The following is a 15,807-nucleotide window of genomic DNA, read 5'->3' as shown; positions in this document are numbered from 1 at the left end:
AGCCAATTTATGGTTCCTTCCACTGATGAGGGAAGCAGCTCTTTGTGCCCTTTAAGCCCCACTCATAAAAGTCTGGACTTAATTTGGCCCATGTGAATTAGGCCTGTAAAAACAAAAGGCAGGTGATTTTTGCAGCACCGGGCTGACTGAATAAATCAACTCTATTCTTTTCTTTTTTTTTTTTCTTTTCTTCTTTTTTAATATGTTAATGTGATACAGTGAGCCTAAAATAAAACACTCATTAATGAAGGAAAAATAAAGCGCCTCATGAACTGTATGCCACAGCCATGCATGTGACACTCCTCCACTTTATTAGCCTGCTGCAGTACCTCACCAGTGATCTCAGCCTGCTGAGCTGGGCTGCCCATTTGTTCCCTGGGCTGGGAGGGTAATTAGTTCTTCATGCTGGCTGTGTCCTGGGCCTCTCCTGAGCAGAAGCTGACAGCCATGTGTAGCATTGTGATGTGGAATACCGGTCGTTAGGGACAGAGCTGAGATTACCTATCTTATTTCCTTTCTGACCTTAGGTCAGAACTGAAGCACAGTCCCCGAGGTGAAGGGCTTTTGCTTTGTACCTAACACCACCATGCTAACTAGCTCCCTCAGAGCTGGCACCTTAGGGAGACAGCAAATCTAAAATAAACATCATAACTAACACACGTAATGTGAATGAAATGGCCCTCTCTGAACAGAAACACACCGCCATTTATGGCCAGTGTTACCACGAAGGCAAAGATAGACTTCAGTATGTGTGTTTGCATTAGTTGTAGTCTCAAGTCCATGTTCCTTACGCTGGTTTCATGGTGTAATTCCAAAGGGGAGAAAGAAACAAACCCAAATGTGCCTAAGTCAAAGACTACTTTATTTCTGGTGTAGAAAGAGTGTAACAGGGACTGATAATTCCCCACTGCAGGAAGTTCCAGAGTGTTACAGAGTTCTGTGAGTATAGGAGAAAGCTGCTGTGGGATTTTTGGAGAAAATATTGCTGTGCCATGGCAATGCTCTCTGGCAGTCAAGATCACTGACTCCTACCTGAAGAGGTCTTCCTATGCCATACAGCGGGGGATAGGGAGGCTCTGAAAGAAATGAGGCAACTGATGGAGCAAGGAGATGGCACCAGGGACCTGACAGAGAAAGGAAGGAAAAGAATGAAGAACAGTTAGGCAGGTTTCTGGTAATAGTGGCCCAGAGTAGCCATGAGCCTGGGCTAAAGTGAGATGGCTGCTCTGCAATTATTTTCTCTTGGCTCCCCTTAGAACTTATGGGACTCAAGGAAGTCCTAACTATACCATTATAAGCAATACACATTATCAATTCAATCTTCCTAATAATCTGGCTCTAATGTGATTATTTCAGAATTAAAGAATCACATGCAACGGAATATTCCCCCCCCCCCCCTTTTTTTGTTTAACTCATTGTTCCATTACTGAATCTACATAATCGTTATGTTCTGAGTATGGCAGAAACCTGTGCATAAAAACAAACAAAAGCATATAAATTATAAATCACCTCTTAAAACTCAGAGCTGTAATTAAAAACATATTTGTTTTACTGAAAATTGCATTCAGGAAATCTTTATATAAAGCAAGACTTTTATCTCTGTATCTATATAATTTAAGTAATACAATAAACTTGATCAGTCAACATTAGTTGAAATCAGGAAATATCATGAGGAATTTAATAGCAGTGACTATTTTGTCACAATTCAGTATGTTATTTTACAGCTGGCTTCTACCACTGCTGGTAGGTAACTATGTGATATATAACTTGCAAGCAGTCCTGCTGTTTGTTACTGGCAATTAATTTCTCTGGTGCCTTTCTTCCATTCAGGCCAGGCCTTTATGTTCCAAATCCAGCTATTCTAATACTCCCCACTTCTGCTGTGTAGAAAAGACTCAGACTGACAGATTATCGCAGGGCAGTTAAGCATGTAATTGCTCAAATGAGTTAAAATCCCTTCAAATATCTGTCTTTGTACCTCATCACACCACTTCATGGACTCAAATATTTGACAATTGATGAAGATAAACTAAAAGGATCTTCATTAGCTACCAACCACCGTGACAAGCTTCTTTCAGCTAAAGGCTGGTGAAGTTTGGGACTTATTATCTACTTAAAAACTGCAGGAAAGCAGAAAAATACTTCAGTGTACTTTAGACCAGAGAAAACTAGAAGCTTACATGGTAGCTGGGGTCAAACAAAACTGTGGTTTGCTAATCTAGAGCTGTACTTATTACAAATGTGCAGTAAAAGACCCGTGGAATCTTACAGGATAAAAACATAAAGAAAGTAGTTCAAGCTTCTGGTAGTGGCAATCACCACAACCTCCCGGCTAATGGCAAATACAGTGATCTTACTCATTACACTACGTGTGCATCAAAAATCCATTTGTCAAATAATGCCCCCTTTTTATTGCAGTTTCCTTGGCGGGAATAAAAACTTTGACTTTTAGTACAGCCACCTGGATTTCAGGTGCTGGTTTTGAGGATGCTGGACATCATTTGTACCTAACAGAAAACCCAGGCCGGGGTGGGCTGGGCAGGCTCATTGCTCACATACAAGAGATCTGATGATGCCCCAAGTCACCTTACATCTTAACCACTTGGGTTTTATGTTGACTAGGAGTTTTACAATCAGCTGATCATGATGCTGAAGAGGACTGTTGGAGCACTGCAGGAATTATTGGATGAAATCATAGCTATATGGAAATAAGAGGGTGCTGGTCTGTTGCTTATCAGGGGAAAATGCTCTATGAGTATCTATGTGTGCACCTATACGTGTCCATGGCACACATATGCTTTATTTTCACTCTTCTGCGTAGCAAAGAACAGGTTTTAAAGTGTAAAAAAAGACTTATACCCCCTATAGGAAGGTAGGTATTTGACCTAAGATGAGGTGAAGTGGCATGAACAGACAACACTGTATTTAGTATGAGGTCTACTGAGACAAAGTTGCACTGTAGGGTTTTGTGAACAGGCTTTAAAGGGTAGATGAGGTTTGTACTAGGGCAGTACTTTATAAAGACACAGGGTGTTTTAATGTAAGAGAGATAACTGTGAATAGCAGATGTTTTAGGAAGTTGTGCGTTGTCTACAATTAGACCTGTACAGCAAAGCACAAATCCATAAGATCTTGGCATGAATCAGCAATAGTAAGGATGCTTTCTTGAGTCTCCTAGAAAAATGCATTATAATTTTATATTCTGTATCATACCTGCTATGAGTTTTTAAACCATAATAAGTATTTCCTGGAACAGTCCCAGATTTTTTGTCCTCAGAATACCATTCCAACACAGGTAAATCTAGATTGTGCAGTCCCGCAGGTTATGCAAAGGCTGCAAATAACAGTGTCATCCATTCACAGTCTGAACCAGGTGGAAGAATCTTTCCCAAACATATTTGTTCTCATTTTCCTTGAGAACTGGTAGTTTGGGGGGTGGGTTGTTGATGTGCCATGGTGCTGTTCCACAGGGATGTCCTTGCACTGGCATGGATTGCTCGTGGGCTGCAGCCCCTCAGGGAAACGTGCTGCATCGTGGGGTCCCCCTCAGGCATGGCGTGCCTCCGAGCCTCCGGCCATGTCCCCTTCGCAGAGCCTCCCTTGCTCCGTTCAGAGCACGCTGCCTCCTCCATCACCCCCCGCCTCTCCTCAGCCCCTCACACTGCAGGACCCTTCCTTCCCGCTCCCTCCCTCAGTGCCTGCTCCCGGGCTGGCCGCGGTCCTGCCGGTCAGAACCGGTCGGGACCGGCGCGGGGCGGTCTGAGGGGCGGTGTCCTCGCTCCCTCACGACGCCCTGCAGCCTCGGCACCCAAACCGCTGCTCTTTAGACCCAAAATAACCCCTGAACTCTGTCAGACTAGGGCTTGCTCTGTTGTGGTCTGTCACTGGGGGTTGTGTGACCATATTCCGAGGATGGGGGGAAAAATAATCGTTGTTGCAGTCACATTTACCTAAGTAAGGGTTTTTTTGTTGTTGTTACAACCATCTATCATGTTTATTTGGAATGTAATGTGTTCTATAACGTGTGGAAGTTTTTTCTGCAGTGTATTTAATTAAAATGGTTTCTGTGGTGGTAAGGCCCCTTTTTGGACCTCTCTCTGGCTCTGTTAAAAGGAGGAACCTCTGACAGACTTTCCTGCTACTACAGACTTATGGTCAAAGAAATTGGTTTCCTTAATCTCTAGTGGAACATTAGACTTGTTGCATTTTAATCTACCACCTGGAATTAAAATATAGTGCTTCACATTTCAGGCATGTTTCAAAAAGCATGATGCCTAAGAAGCTTTGGGGCTTGTTCCTTCAAGGGTTGGATATTCTTTCATGATCATGATTCTGTGATCTTATTCACCACCTGTGTGTTTGTTTGTTTTTCATAAACAAACAAGAATCTGGACCATCTGCATTGAGTCATGATTCTGTGCTCTTTTAAACCTAAACAAGCAAGCCTTAGACAAAACAACATTATGTTTTTCCTAGATCCAGCCACACACTGATGATCTGAGTGACCAGTGTAAACCCTTCCACTCCTTTAGTTTCCTTCCACTGAGATGAAGCTTGAAGTGTTCTCCAAAAGAATTGTGCTTGAATCCCCCAGCTCATAGTAAGTTAAACTTTACGCTTTCTATTGAAGTTAATCACACTTTCTCTCATGAGTAAGAATGTTTTTAACATGAAACAATACTCCACTGAGGTTTGACAAACTGTATTTTAATTGTAATTGATTTGTACCAAAAGATAAAATGAGTTAATTAGGGCAAGCTATCAGAATTAGTGACAAGGGAAATACTCTATACAGCTGGCAGGTAGGGGGTAGGAGATGAGAGGTTTGAAAGGGAATAGGACACTGGCATTTTTAACCTCCTAGTACTGAACTGAGTAATGAAAATATTCTACCTCTGGCTTTTGCACAGAGTGTGTGTTTTTTCTGTAATATGGAGTCTAGATAGAGGTTGAATGCAGTCCAGAGATTTAATTGGATCTTACTGGTACTCCTTTGTATGGTGTGGATAGTTTTTTGTTGTTGTTCCATCAACAACATAAGAATGTTTCTTTGGTCTCAGTTTCTAGGTGGTGTAAGCAAGGTTCTGCTTCTATTAAGGATGCCAAGCTAAGCATGTACTACCCAATATGAGTAAAGCTTAGGAAACAGTCCTTAGTTATTGGTAATGTTTCTGGTCATATTGACAAGTTCCAGTTCAATCTGTTGTAAGCAGGTGTCACTTTATGGTGCTTGGCAGTGGTGTGCAGTATGTCATCATTATGGCTGTAATTTGGTCATGGAAAGCTTAGTAAAAATCCAGTTATCATGGTGGAGGCATTATGTGGGGTTATCTTGTCATCAAAAATATGTCTTATGTGGGCTTGTCATTGTGGTGACATAAGTCATGGACTGTGCTAAAAATGAGATGTGCGTTTAGCTTATATATGCTCTTCAGGGTGAAGTGTTGTGTGGGTAGGGCTGTGTCAGCAATCTAAGGTAAACCCTTTTTCCAATTTGAGCATAACAATAATTGCTGTTGTGTGAAGTAATATATGTGTGTTGTTCAAAATGATGCTTGCTTTTATCTGGAAAAAATACCCCTTTTTGTTCCAGTTTTATATGGAATTATTTTCAAAGTGGGTTGAGGTTTATCAATTAAAGCTGTTATTCTGGTGTCAGAACATTCAAAACACAAGAAGCTGTATGATATTTAAGCCAAATTTAAGTCTATCCCTTGAAGATTTAAGCCTAGAAAGATTGCATTTTAGGATGTCAGTTCCTATGTGATACGTCATAGAAGAAATAGTATCTCCAGGAGATGCTACACGTCTGAGATGCATGTATGCAGACAGCATGTAACGGTCACGGAGGGAGCACTGTTTCCCTCACAGAACTCTTGCAGGTAATTTATACACTTTTGAAGATACAGTTGGATATTCTGGTTTAATATTGCAAGGCTGAAATTTGATGGGAAAGAGCTCGGAAAGTTATATGTATCACTTCAGGGATGATGGTCTAATTTACTCTCCTTATGGTCTCTATCAGAAATGTGTCCATGCCAACATGATAGGTTTCTCATTTTATCTGTACATGATTCAGGTAATTTGGGTTCTGCTATTGTAATATCTGAGATAAAGTAATTGTTTATGAACGTTGGTATCAGAGAAGACTTTAAAATGTTATGGAAGTATTGTTGCATGTGAAGAAATTACTGTTGTTAGGAAAGGTTTAAAATCTACTAATGTTAATTTTGCGAATGAATCTGGGCTATCTGCATATTCCTGTTTGGTTTGAGTTGCCTTGAGGCCCTACAGCAATAGGAAAACTAGTTAATTTGGTAAATTTTTAGGCTAAATCTCTTTTTAAAATTGGACTGTTTCTAATCACAAAAATATACCCAGCAACAACAGAGAAAGGATCTGGCAAAATTTAGTGCAGCCCTCTGCATTTCACCTTTGTCCTTCTCATCCTTTTGTGGAGTCCTTTTCCCCTGTTACTGCTCTCCTCCTGCATGACAGGTGAGGTTGGATGTGAAATAGTCAATAAAGTTTCTCATGTATATTTCAAAGAACAGCAGTCAATTAACCTTGAGAGAGTTGGACATTCTCTTGTCTATAACAATAGGCCAGTACGCTAAATGCAATCAGGCTATGGGGACATACGGAAAAAGCTTCTGGCACTCACATACAACTAAGTCATACTGAGGTCCTCTCTCCGCTTTTGAAAACACCTTTAAAAATATATTACCAAGAAATCTTCTAATCTGTAGCAGAATTTCTCCCAGTGCACCAGGATGTTGGTATTACTATTTCAATAGCAGCATATTAAATTCACCTTTATATGAGCTTGAAGACGGACAGGGGTCATTGATCAGAGTGTGGCTAAACGAAACTTGGTCAAAGATGCAATGAGACGAACTGTCAGTAGGATGAGAAGGTAGGCTGGATAATCATCATTAATCTTTCTAGTGATGTGGCCAGATTTAGAGTTTTCAGGCTTTTTGTAAGACCATGTTAAACTGCTTTGTAATTTAAAGTTTGTTTTTACCACTGATATCTCAAAGACAGGAAATAGTTTTGGGAGAAGTGTCAATAACCCTGGACTTCCCTTTTGCATTCTGGAAATCTTTTAGTCTGTTAACACATACCACTGTCAAGTCAGAATTGTACCCGTTTTCTTTGCTATAATTGTAGCATTCACATTTTAATAAGACCATAGGCATAAAAGCAACAAATTATGCCTTTAAAAGAAGAGTTGCTATTATAATGACCTAACTTTTTCTTAAATCAAAGATGCAGAGAATATTAGAGTATGGTATGTTGATTTTTAGGTAATATTCTTTTCAGGTGAGGAGTCTTGTGTGTATGTATGTGAAAGGCATTTTATATGCAGGAAAGATCACACGAAAGTAGCAGAATGGAAATTACTTTTTCATATCTGTTAGAAAGAAACCCCTGTAGACATTGATATCCTTGCAAGGACTCATCTTCACCTTATATAAGGACTGCAGTCATCTGGTTATTTTAAATTGGTTGCAAAATACAATTATACATAAAGCAGCACAGTAGAGAGCTATATCAAATGCACTAGAGCAGTAAATACTGTTTTCAATTAAACACTAATCTAAAGGATATTATTTCACTGTCCAAGACCTCTCCAGATTTTTTTTTTAAACAAACATGTTTTAATTACAGAATTTCATTTGCTGGCTCTGAAAGTTTGTCCTTTTAATGAAGAAGATACTTTAAAATTGCTTACTGTAGTTCCTTGCAGAAGGCCTCATTCTGAATTTCATTAAGCACACAATCCCTTTGAAGTGTTCTTTTTTTAGTGAAAACATTATGAGGCCCAGAGTTTGTGGTATGATACTGAAAAGGAGCGCGGGTCAAAGTCTCTAACGAGGCAAATTAGTACAACTCTGATTTAAATGAAGTTGGTAATTTACTTCAAATGGGACTCTGAACAACTATTTTAAAGTCTGAAGGTGTAGTATAGGACTTAAGCATTTTAAAAGCATATAAATACGTACTTTTCAGTGTCTGAATTTTGGTTCAAATAAGATATTCACAGAATATCAAATAGGCTTCTGCCATTCTTGAAAGTGCCTCGTAGCCTCTATATTGCTGCGGTACTAATTACACTGTACTTTTAGAGGTGATTAAACAGGTAATGAGATTCAACTGTAAACTACTGCAGAAAAATGGGCAGGTAATTAGAACTCTGTTCTCACCTCAGCTCAACAACATGAGCAAACACACCTTTCCTAGAGGTCACTCTGGGACAGTGCTAAACACCACAGTTATTTGTGTATGCAGTGTGCGTGATGCTGAGCTGCCTGGATTTGCTGTACAAAGCAGCAGTCAGTTTTAATTTTCAAGAGGCATATGCACAGAGGTATGGGAACAATGAATAAAATATGTTTTTGGAAAGTTACTTTGCAGGTTCTTGTTGGTCCAAATCTTAAATTCACATGATTGGCAGCTATATGGCAGGTAATCTATATACACACTGATGTTGTCAATACAAAAGAGTAATCAATAATCACTGAATTCGATAATAATAGATAGCCTCTTGGGTCCCTGTAGTGGCAGCAGTTAATACTGACTCTCTAAAAGAAGCTTTTCCATGTTCCCTGTGCTTTCTGGGAAAGTTTCCCAGACAAGAATTTCATAAAAAGCATTTATCAGGTTCATATCATTTATGTATTTTTTAATAGTTTTTTCCTTGAATTTTTCAGTGTTGAGGGCTGTTAAAATGATCAGGTGTAGCAAGAATAAATTATTTGTGAGTACTTTTAAGGCTCTTATCCATTCTTGTGATTGCACATCAGCATGTTAGACCCACCTAGATCCAATCCTGTTCTTAGAGATTCAACACGGGGAAGTTAGGGTGGGGATGGCATTGGCTTACCATCAAACTGATACTCACGCATGTGAATAAAATGGCATGCTTAATTTCTAAAATAGAGGCATTTTGTCCTTGAAACAGTTATTTATGTTTGAGAAACATTGTTCTAAGTAGTGCTGGGTTTTCCAAACACCTCTGGAATAGGTATCCTAATTCCATTAAAGGTTAATAGGCTTTGTATGCCTAAACCCCTTGGAGCCCTCTGAAAATCCCACTTGTAGGACATGGCATTATTGGTTTAAACCATTCAAGACCACTTTACTCATTTGCTAGAAGGACCCTACAGATTTCTTTGATCTCTTCCTGAGAAGTTCCCAGTGGTTTTGAAGGTATAACTGCTTGTTTAGGAAGCAGAAAAGCTGCCACACACGCTGTGTTTAACCCTCATAGCATGTAGCTGTTGCAATGTTGTGAAGAAACTACATCTAAACCTGTAGCTGATAGTTGGAGTCCACGTAGCACCTTTACCATAATCTAATAATGTCCAGCCACTTTAGTTTTGTAATCTGTTCTGTCTCTGCTTGTTTCATCGTCCAGGACTATGACCTCAGGGACACTGCTGCTCCACATGAAAGATTACTAGGCTAAAATTAAAACATGTAAGAAACTTGTTAAATGTTGTCGGGGTTTATAATTTAAAACTACTGTGTTATTAGATATTGGAACAGCACAAAAGGTAACTCGTGCAAAGATTTTAACCTCTGGCCCCTTCTATACCAATTAAAGTATAATGTATAATGAAATTTTAATCTCATATAATTAAACACACTATTAATTTTGTAAAACTAGAGAGGCTTTTTAACCTGTATTAATCTTCCTTTTTGAAGAAAATAAGTGTGTTTCCTGCTAGTTGCATTGTTAAATTTGTTTATACAAGTTCGTAAAATATTTTCCTCTCTTTTCTCCAAGGTTAAATATCAAAAGCCAGTTGTTTGAGTTTTTTTTCTTACAAAAAAAAGCATTGTTGAATATCATAGTGTCCTCAGGGTAAGGTAATAGACTACACAGATTTAATTAATCAAGAATATATTTATACTGTAAAATGTCTAATATATCATTAAATCCTTTCCTCCTTTGCCACACAGAATCTCTGCTCAGAAGGTATTAAGATCTTAATAAGACTTATTCATTAATTGTTTTAACTAAAATTCTTGTAGTTGCTGTATATATTTGTGTACATACACACACACAAACACATTGCTTGTAAGCATTCTCATTTTTCAAGAGTTACATAGCAAGATTTCCAATGGCCATTATCAGAATATGCCCTTATGGGACGGAAACAATATTGTAACATGAGACTGCTGATAAAATGTCTGGGAATGGCATAAGGAAATGTCTGTAGCCTAATAACTGCTTTCTTTAAAAGTTAAACAAAAATGTGTGGCTGGAAAAGACTCTAGGAATTTTGGGGAAGATGCACATGATAACTAAGAATGCATTAAGGGCTCTGACGTTAGTGTATAATGGATAATTTGGACTCATTACTGGTGACATCTTGGTGTGTATCATCTCTGTGGCCTTGGTAGCATCAGGCTTAAAGCAAATGAAGCACAGTTTTGTTTTGCCGTGGGTAAGTGTTGTCTTCAGTGCTCAAGAGTGTCACTGCTAATTCACTGGGACAGAACATGGGTGGAAGGACTTCAGAGTTTCTTAATGCAAACTACAAACTAATGCCCTAGCTTGCTTTGGCCAGTGCCTCCACGTGGTTATGCAAAATAAAGAAAATGGTGTCATACTTGTATCTGTTGCATTTTAATCCCCACTTTTTCCACCCAGAAAATCTTGGGGTAATACCCAGTGACAGTTTTAGTAACATGGCAAAAGCTGTTCCTAGAAATATTACCCACATTTCAGAATAGGCATCATGCTTGATGAGCAGTGTGACATTTTGGTAATGTTCTTGCCTTTCTATTTGAAACGAAAGGCAGCATAAAGCTTAGGTTACCAAAGGAAGAGGATCTTTGGCTTTTATCGATACATTCACTAGACTGTCAATGATGATGGATAGCAGGCAACTAAGATAAATTAGCATCCTGTCAGCCCTGAATAGCCTGGCAAACAGCTTTCATCCATAGCAATATAACTGCCCTGTGAGTATATGGTGCAACTGGGTAATCCATTTGGAGAAACCAAGTCATTTCTATGATGCTTCCTGATACAGACAACAGCTGTAGGGTCTCATCACAAGAGTTTACCGATAGTACTACGAGTCCTAATTCTTGATGGAACTGATGTTTTGAGATTTGTGCTGAGGTTTGTTATTACAGGACTGGTGTTGTAGAACGATAGAAGGACAAGGTGATAAAATATCCACTGTTTGCAAGTTACGTAGGAACTGTGAAGCTGTTGATGAATGGATGTACCTTCAATATATAGAAAGCAGGATTGGAACTAGTGCATTTTTCAGGTGAAAAAGCAAGGTACTCATGCTTTCTGTCTACATGTTTGGTTAAAAAAAAATAGTATTTTTCAAAGGCTATTGGCATAACATTATTTTGTCAGTTCTAAACTTGGTGGCATAGAAAAGCAATTGGAAGGATTGTCTTCGTCCAGCAGTGAGCTTTGGGAAGACAGCTGAAGGAATCTAAGAGATCAATTTAGCATTGTCCCTTCTGTGTGTAAAGCGAGTAGTCTCTTTATGCGTCTGCCAACTTATGGGCCTAGTCATACTTCCACAGTGGTCAGTAAAATAATTGGACAAAGGCAGAGTGAAATATGTATTGTTCTGTGGGTAGTACAAAGCTCCTAACTCTACCATCAGCATGTTGCCTCATACAGCCCTATCTCACTTGGAGTCTTGTTTCCTGGGAGCAGTTCTTAGATGGCAGAATATCTGCATGTAATTAAGAAACAAAAAGTATGGCTTACAAAAAAAGTCTTGTGTTCATGACACTCAAGCCTAGCATAAGCTTATTTAAAGTGAGCATAGACACTGGAAAACATGGAAGCTAAAAGAATAGAAAACAAAATAGGACAATGGAAGGAGAGGGATTTCAGTAATATTAGAATAAAAAGATTCTGCACTGGGCAAGTTTTCCCCAGATTACCTGCCTCTAATATTAAATTATTGTTTTCTGGCAGGATCATCTGCAAAACTCTGATTTTTGTTTCTTCTTCTGTTCATAGTCTGATAATTGAGGCTGAATTCCCTTGTCTTTAATATGCCATATATTCTCCACCTGGCAAAGGACTCAGACAGATACAGATAAATACCCTGTAGACATACAGACAGAGAAACTGCTGTAATTGCTTTCATAATGACTCTCACACATCAAAGGAAGGCAAATAATGGTATTTAACACTGTTTCCATTCTTTAGCTGAAATCTAATTTTATAGAGTTATTGTCAGGCAGCACAGTGAATGTACAAGTGCAACTGTCATAGTCTACTCATATTAATTAGCTGCCCACAAGAGGTCCAGGATAGTAATGGCAAAGTTCTCCTCATTTCAGATGGTCTGATATTCAGACAGAACCATAAGTACAATAGCTTGATTAACATAGTTGCTTAGATCAGGTTTTCCCTAGGAGTATGTCAATTGGCATTTTGAAGAATCAATTAATTAGCACTCCAAATAATCCATTCTTGGGTTAATGAAAGTATTTTGTACAGCTGAAAAAACTTACATGAAATAAAATCCAAGCCTTTCCAAAGTGCCAAGGTGGAAGACTTGTAATTTGGAGATTGCTGTTTACTCCATGGCCAACTTCATAATAAAAAGTTATTAAAAGAAATTCAGTTGACCAGAATTTATCCAACAATTGAACTGGTTTTGATTTGTTTATTTATTTTCCAGCGGAGAAGGGTATTCAGGGCATATAACAGTGGAATAGAAATCAGAATTTTGCTATGCAGTGGTATGATTAAAATACAAGGTTAATCAGGGCAACCAAATATCAACAGTTTGCCTAATGTTACTTACCACTTATGGAAGTTAGATCTTGAAGATAATTTAGTTGGTTTAGATTCTGCAAAGCTATACTCATATAAGCAGTCAGTCAAAACCCATGTGATTACTTTCACTGAATTTTTGTTGATGGCCCAAAAGGCTTTGAAATTAATGGAAGCGTCTACCCAAGCCAAATTCTTCATGTCAGGGAACTTTCAGAAATAAGCCTTTACATCCAAATCCCCTAGCAGTGAGATTTGAATCCTGTACAGATGGAAATTGGGAACTGGGGGGAAGACTTTTAATTGCAGCTGTAAAAATGTAGCATGTCTTAAAAGACACTTGACTTGCAAGATTTTGTTGTGTTTAAAACTCTTAAAAGTACTAAAAATTATGACTTTCTACCACATACTTTTTTTCTTTTAAGCCAATTTTTCATGTTTTTTTTCTTGATGTTCTTATTAGTGATGTGCCAAGGTAGAGTACTTACATGAAAATGCAGCTTGTTTTCTGTCAGCTGGCTATATGTAAATCCAGACTCAGCCCACATCAGGCATCGTGCATTCTAAAATTCAGAGTATATTGCCACACTAAAAAGTGTGGTAATTTCAGGTGTGGTAATTTCAGGATGCCATTAAGTATCATTCTATAAAATACTAGAGTATATATACCAGAACTTTATGCTAATACTAGAAATAGTCAGTTGGAGCTAAACAATAATTTAATTTCCTAGAAAAAAAAATAGAGTCTTTCACCTAGGCAAGAGCCAAAGTATGAGAGAAATAAGGTGCTCCTGTATTTGGGGATAATACTGTTAGCCTCAGTTTCAGTCCATTTCTGTTTCAAGGCCTCATACTCTTGGATGAATTTCATTTCAAATCAATGGTGACTGCATGGAAAAAATGTAGAAGTGAAATTCCAATGGACTTACTTATCCTTCGTCAATGGAGTATATTCTATCATATCTTCTGGTCTTAACAGATTTTCAACTCAGATAGTTGCTCCAAAGCTTGGTTAGGCTTTACACTTTGCTAAACGGTGTTTTATGATATATTCTATTAATCTAGCTCATTTAATCACACTGAAAGAGAATGTCATTTGGCTTCATCACTTCATATCAAAACCCCTGAAATACCACTAGATAAAGCTCTATATTCAAAAGAACTGAGAACTTGCAATGCTGCAGTGATCTGAGGTAGACAAAGAGGGTGGGCCCTGTGGAAAAAAAGGTGATAGACTGACCCTGAGTTGAGCTGGATTAACTTCTGATCTACAAGATTTCTGTGTGTGTCACTGTGCCTCAGCTTCCCATATTTAAAATGAGACTAAAGCTTTTTGGTTTTTTTTTTGTCTCTTTAAAGCCTGGTATCTTCTACAATTCTTACTGCAGATACCTAGAATACCTTGTATATGTTTAGCTTGTGATTCAGATGCATGTGTATAACAAAACCTAGAATTTTTTCGAGGCTCAGTTAATTTTACCAAGTGAAAGGTCACTGGTATGCGTTAAATAATTCACTTTTATGCTAAATAAAATGAAATACTATGTAATTTTCTTTATACATTTACTTCCCTTTCCATGAATGGATTTTGGAAGCTAAGTCATGCTGTACAACTAACTGAAAATAGAATTATGAACAGGAAAATAAGTCTGAGTATTTGCAATGCATATTTCCTGTGTTGGAAAAAAAGCTTGTTTTCTAGCTTTCTAGAAAGACTGTTGCATTCCTGATGTTCTGAATCTTCCTTTTACTATAGCCAGCGTTTAGGAACTGGTTTGGGTGTATTTATTCCACATTTGTAGGTCCCTTTTGTTTCAAATGCCTAACTTCAGAGTTAGTTGTCAGAGCTTATTATGGACTTCTGCCAGAAGTGAGATCTTCCTTATTTTGCTAATCAGCTTCCTCCATATCTGCATGCTCATTTTCTGATATCTGATGAGGCGACAAGGTCATTGGACGTACAAGTACTTATTTAAAAACCGACATGAGAGTGGGATAGAGGTTAGTTGGGTCTATCAGAGCTGTCAATCAATTAATGAAAATTATTGAGCAAGGACACCGTGGGGGAAGCGAACAGAAGGAATGAAAATGACCATGGAGATGCAACATAGGGAAAATGACAGAACTGACTAAATGTGCTCACGTGAGTACTAAAAGCAGACATGCTCACAGAGCAAATGAAAGACAGCACTGGGAGATGCTAGGGCCAGAATATATGCCATTATATGGACCAAAAGACTGGCAGGTTATTTCAGCCTTTTGTCCAAAAGCACACTGAATGCTGCATTTGCTAAGTAAAGAAAAAAAGTTGAGCAGTCCCCAATGCATTCTGAATGGCTTTTGTTAAGATTCTGCATCCTCACTGCAGATTTATAGCATATAAAAAAATTCTATGTCTAGGGCTAGGCTAGAATTTGCTGCTGTGGGCTGGAATTTGAAATTAGTTGAGGGGGTATAGAACAGATTCCTACCTGTAAATAAACTGCAGATATAAATAGCAAAATAGGGCAGCACTGACAGAGCCTCACAAAAGCTCACTTAAAAGCTGCACTATCACTACAGTACATGGTGTACTGGCACAAGACAAGAGTATACTGTTTATCAGTACAAAAAAGAAATAATTTATAACTTGATCCTTGGGGGGGAAAATGGAGAAATAAAAAATAGACAAAAAAAGAAACAAGAGAGGAGAAAAATTGCCAATATGTTTGTGTGAATGAAAGATAGTGAGGGGAAAAATGAAAAGAGAGCGAAGTCAGAAGCAGGGAGATACTGACACCAAATCTCTGCAAAGCATTCAAAATTCTCCAGCTGCCATGCTTTTAATTTGCTACCATTCTAATTAAAATGCAAATTAAATTTATAATTAGCATCAGCGCTTTCTAAAGAAACCTCCTTGTGTGCAGCACAAACATATGGGATGATGGTATAGTGTAAAGTTTGTAAAAACAGAAGGAGAGACACAAATGGAAGGACAAAAATGTTGCTACCAAATAAGTTTCAGAGTAGGAGGGGGCAGGGGAGCA

General features: G+C 38.3%; 1 long non-coding RNA gene across 2 annotated transcripts in view; it reads left to right on the top strand.

The window, feature by feature from the left end:
• The first annotated feature begins 3,740 nt into the window (after positions 1 to 3,740).
• Positions 3,741 to 15,807, top strand: part of LOC133265661 (uncharacterized) — a 291,711-nt gene continuing 279,644 nt past the window's right edge. The window contains exons 1-2 of one of the 2 annotated variants that reach the window (XR_009742046.1): positions 3,741 to 3,954; positions 4,477 to 4,600. This is a non-coding gene — a long non-coding RNA (uncharacterized LOC133265661). The remainder of the gene's footprint in view (positions 3,955 to 4,476; positions 4,601 to 15,807) is intronic. The other variant, XR_009742047.1, reaches the window with a different exon arrangement.

The sequence above is a fragment of the Pezoporus flaviventris genome, unplaced genomic scaffold (assembly GCF_033815535.1).
Source record: "Pezoporus flaviventris isolate CSIRO_AGI_PZ_B2104156 unplaced genomic scaffold, CSIRO_AGI_Pfla_v1 ptg000006l, whole genome shotgun sequence".
Classification (NCBI taxonomy): Eukaryota; Metazoa; Chordata; class Aves; order Psittaciformes; family Psittacidae; genus Pezoporus; species Pezoporus flaviventris.
This window is presented reverse-complemented; position numbering and strand designations above follow the sequence as displayed.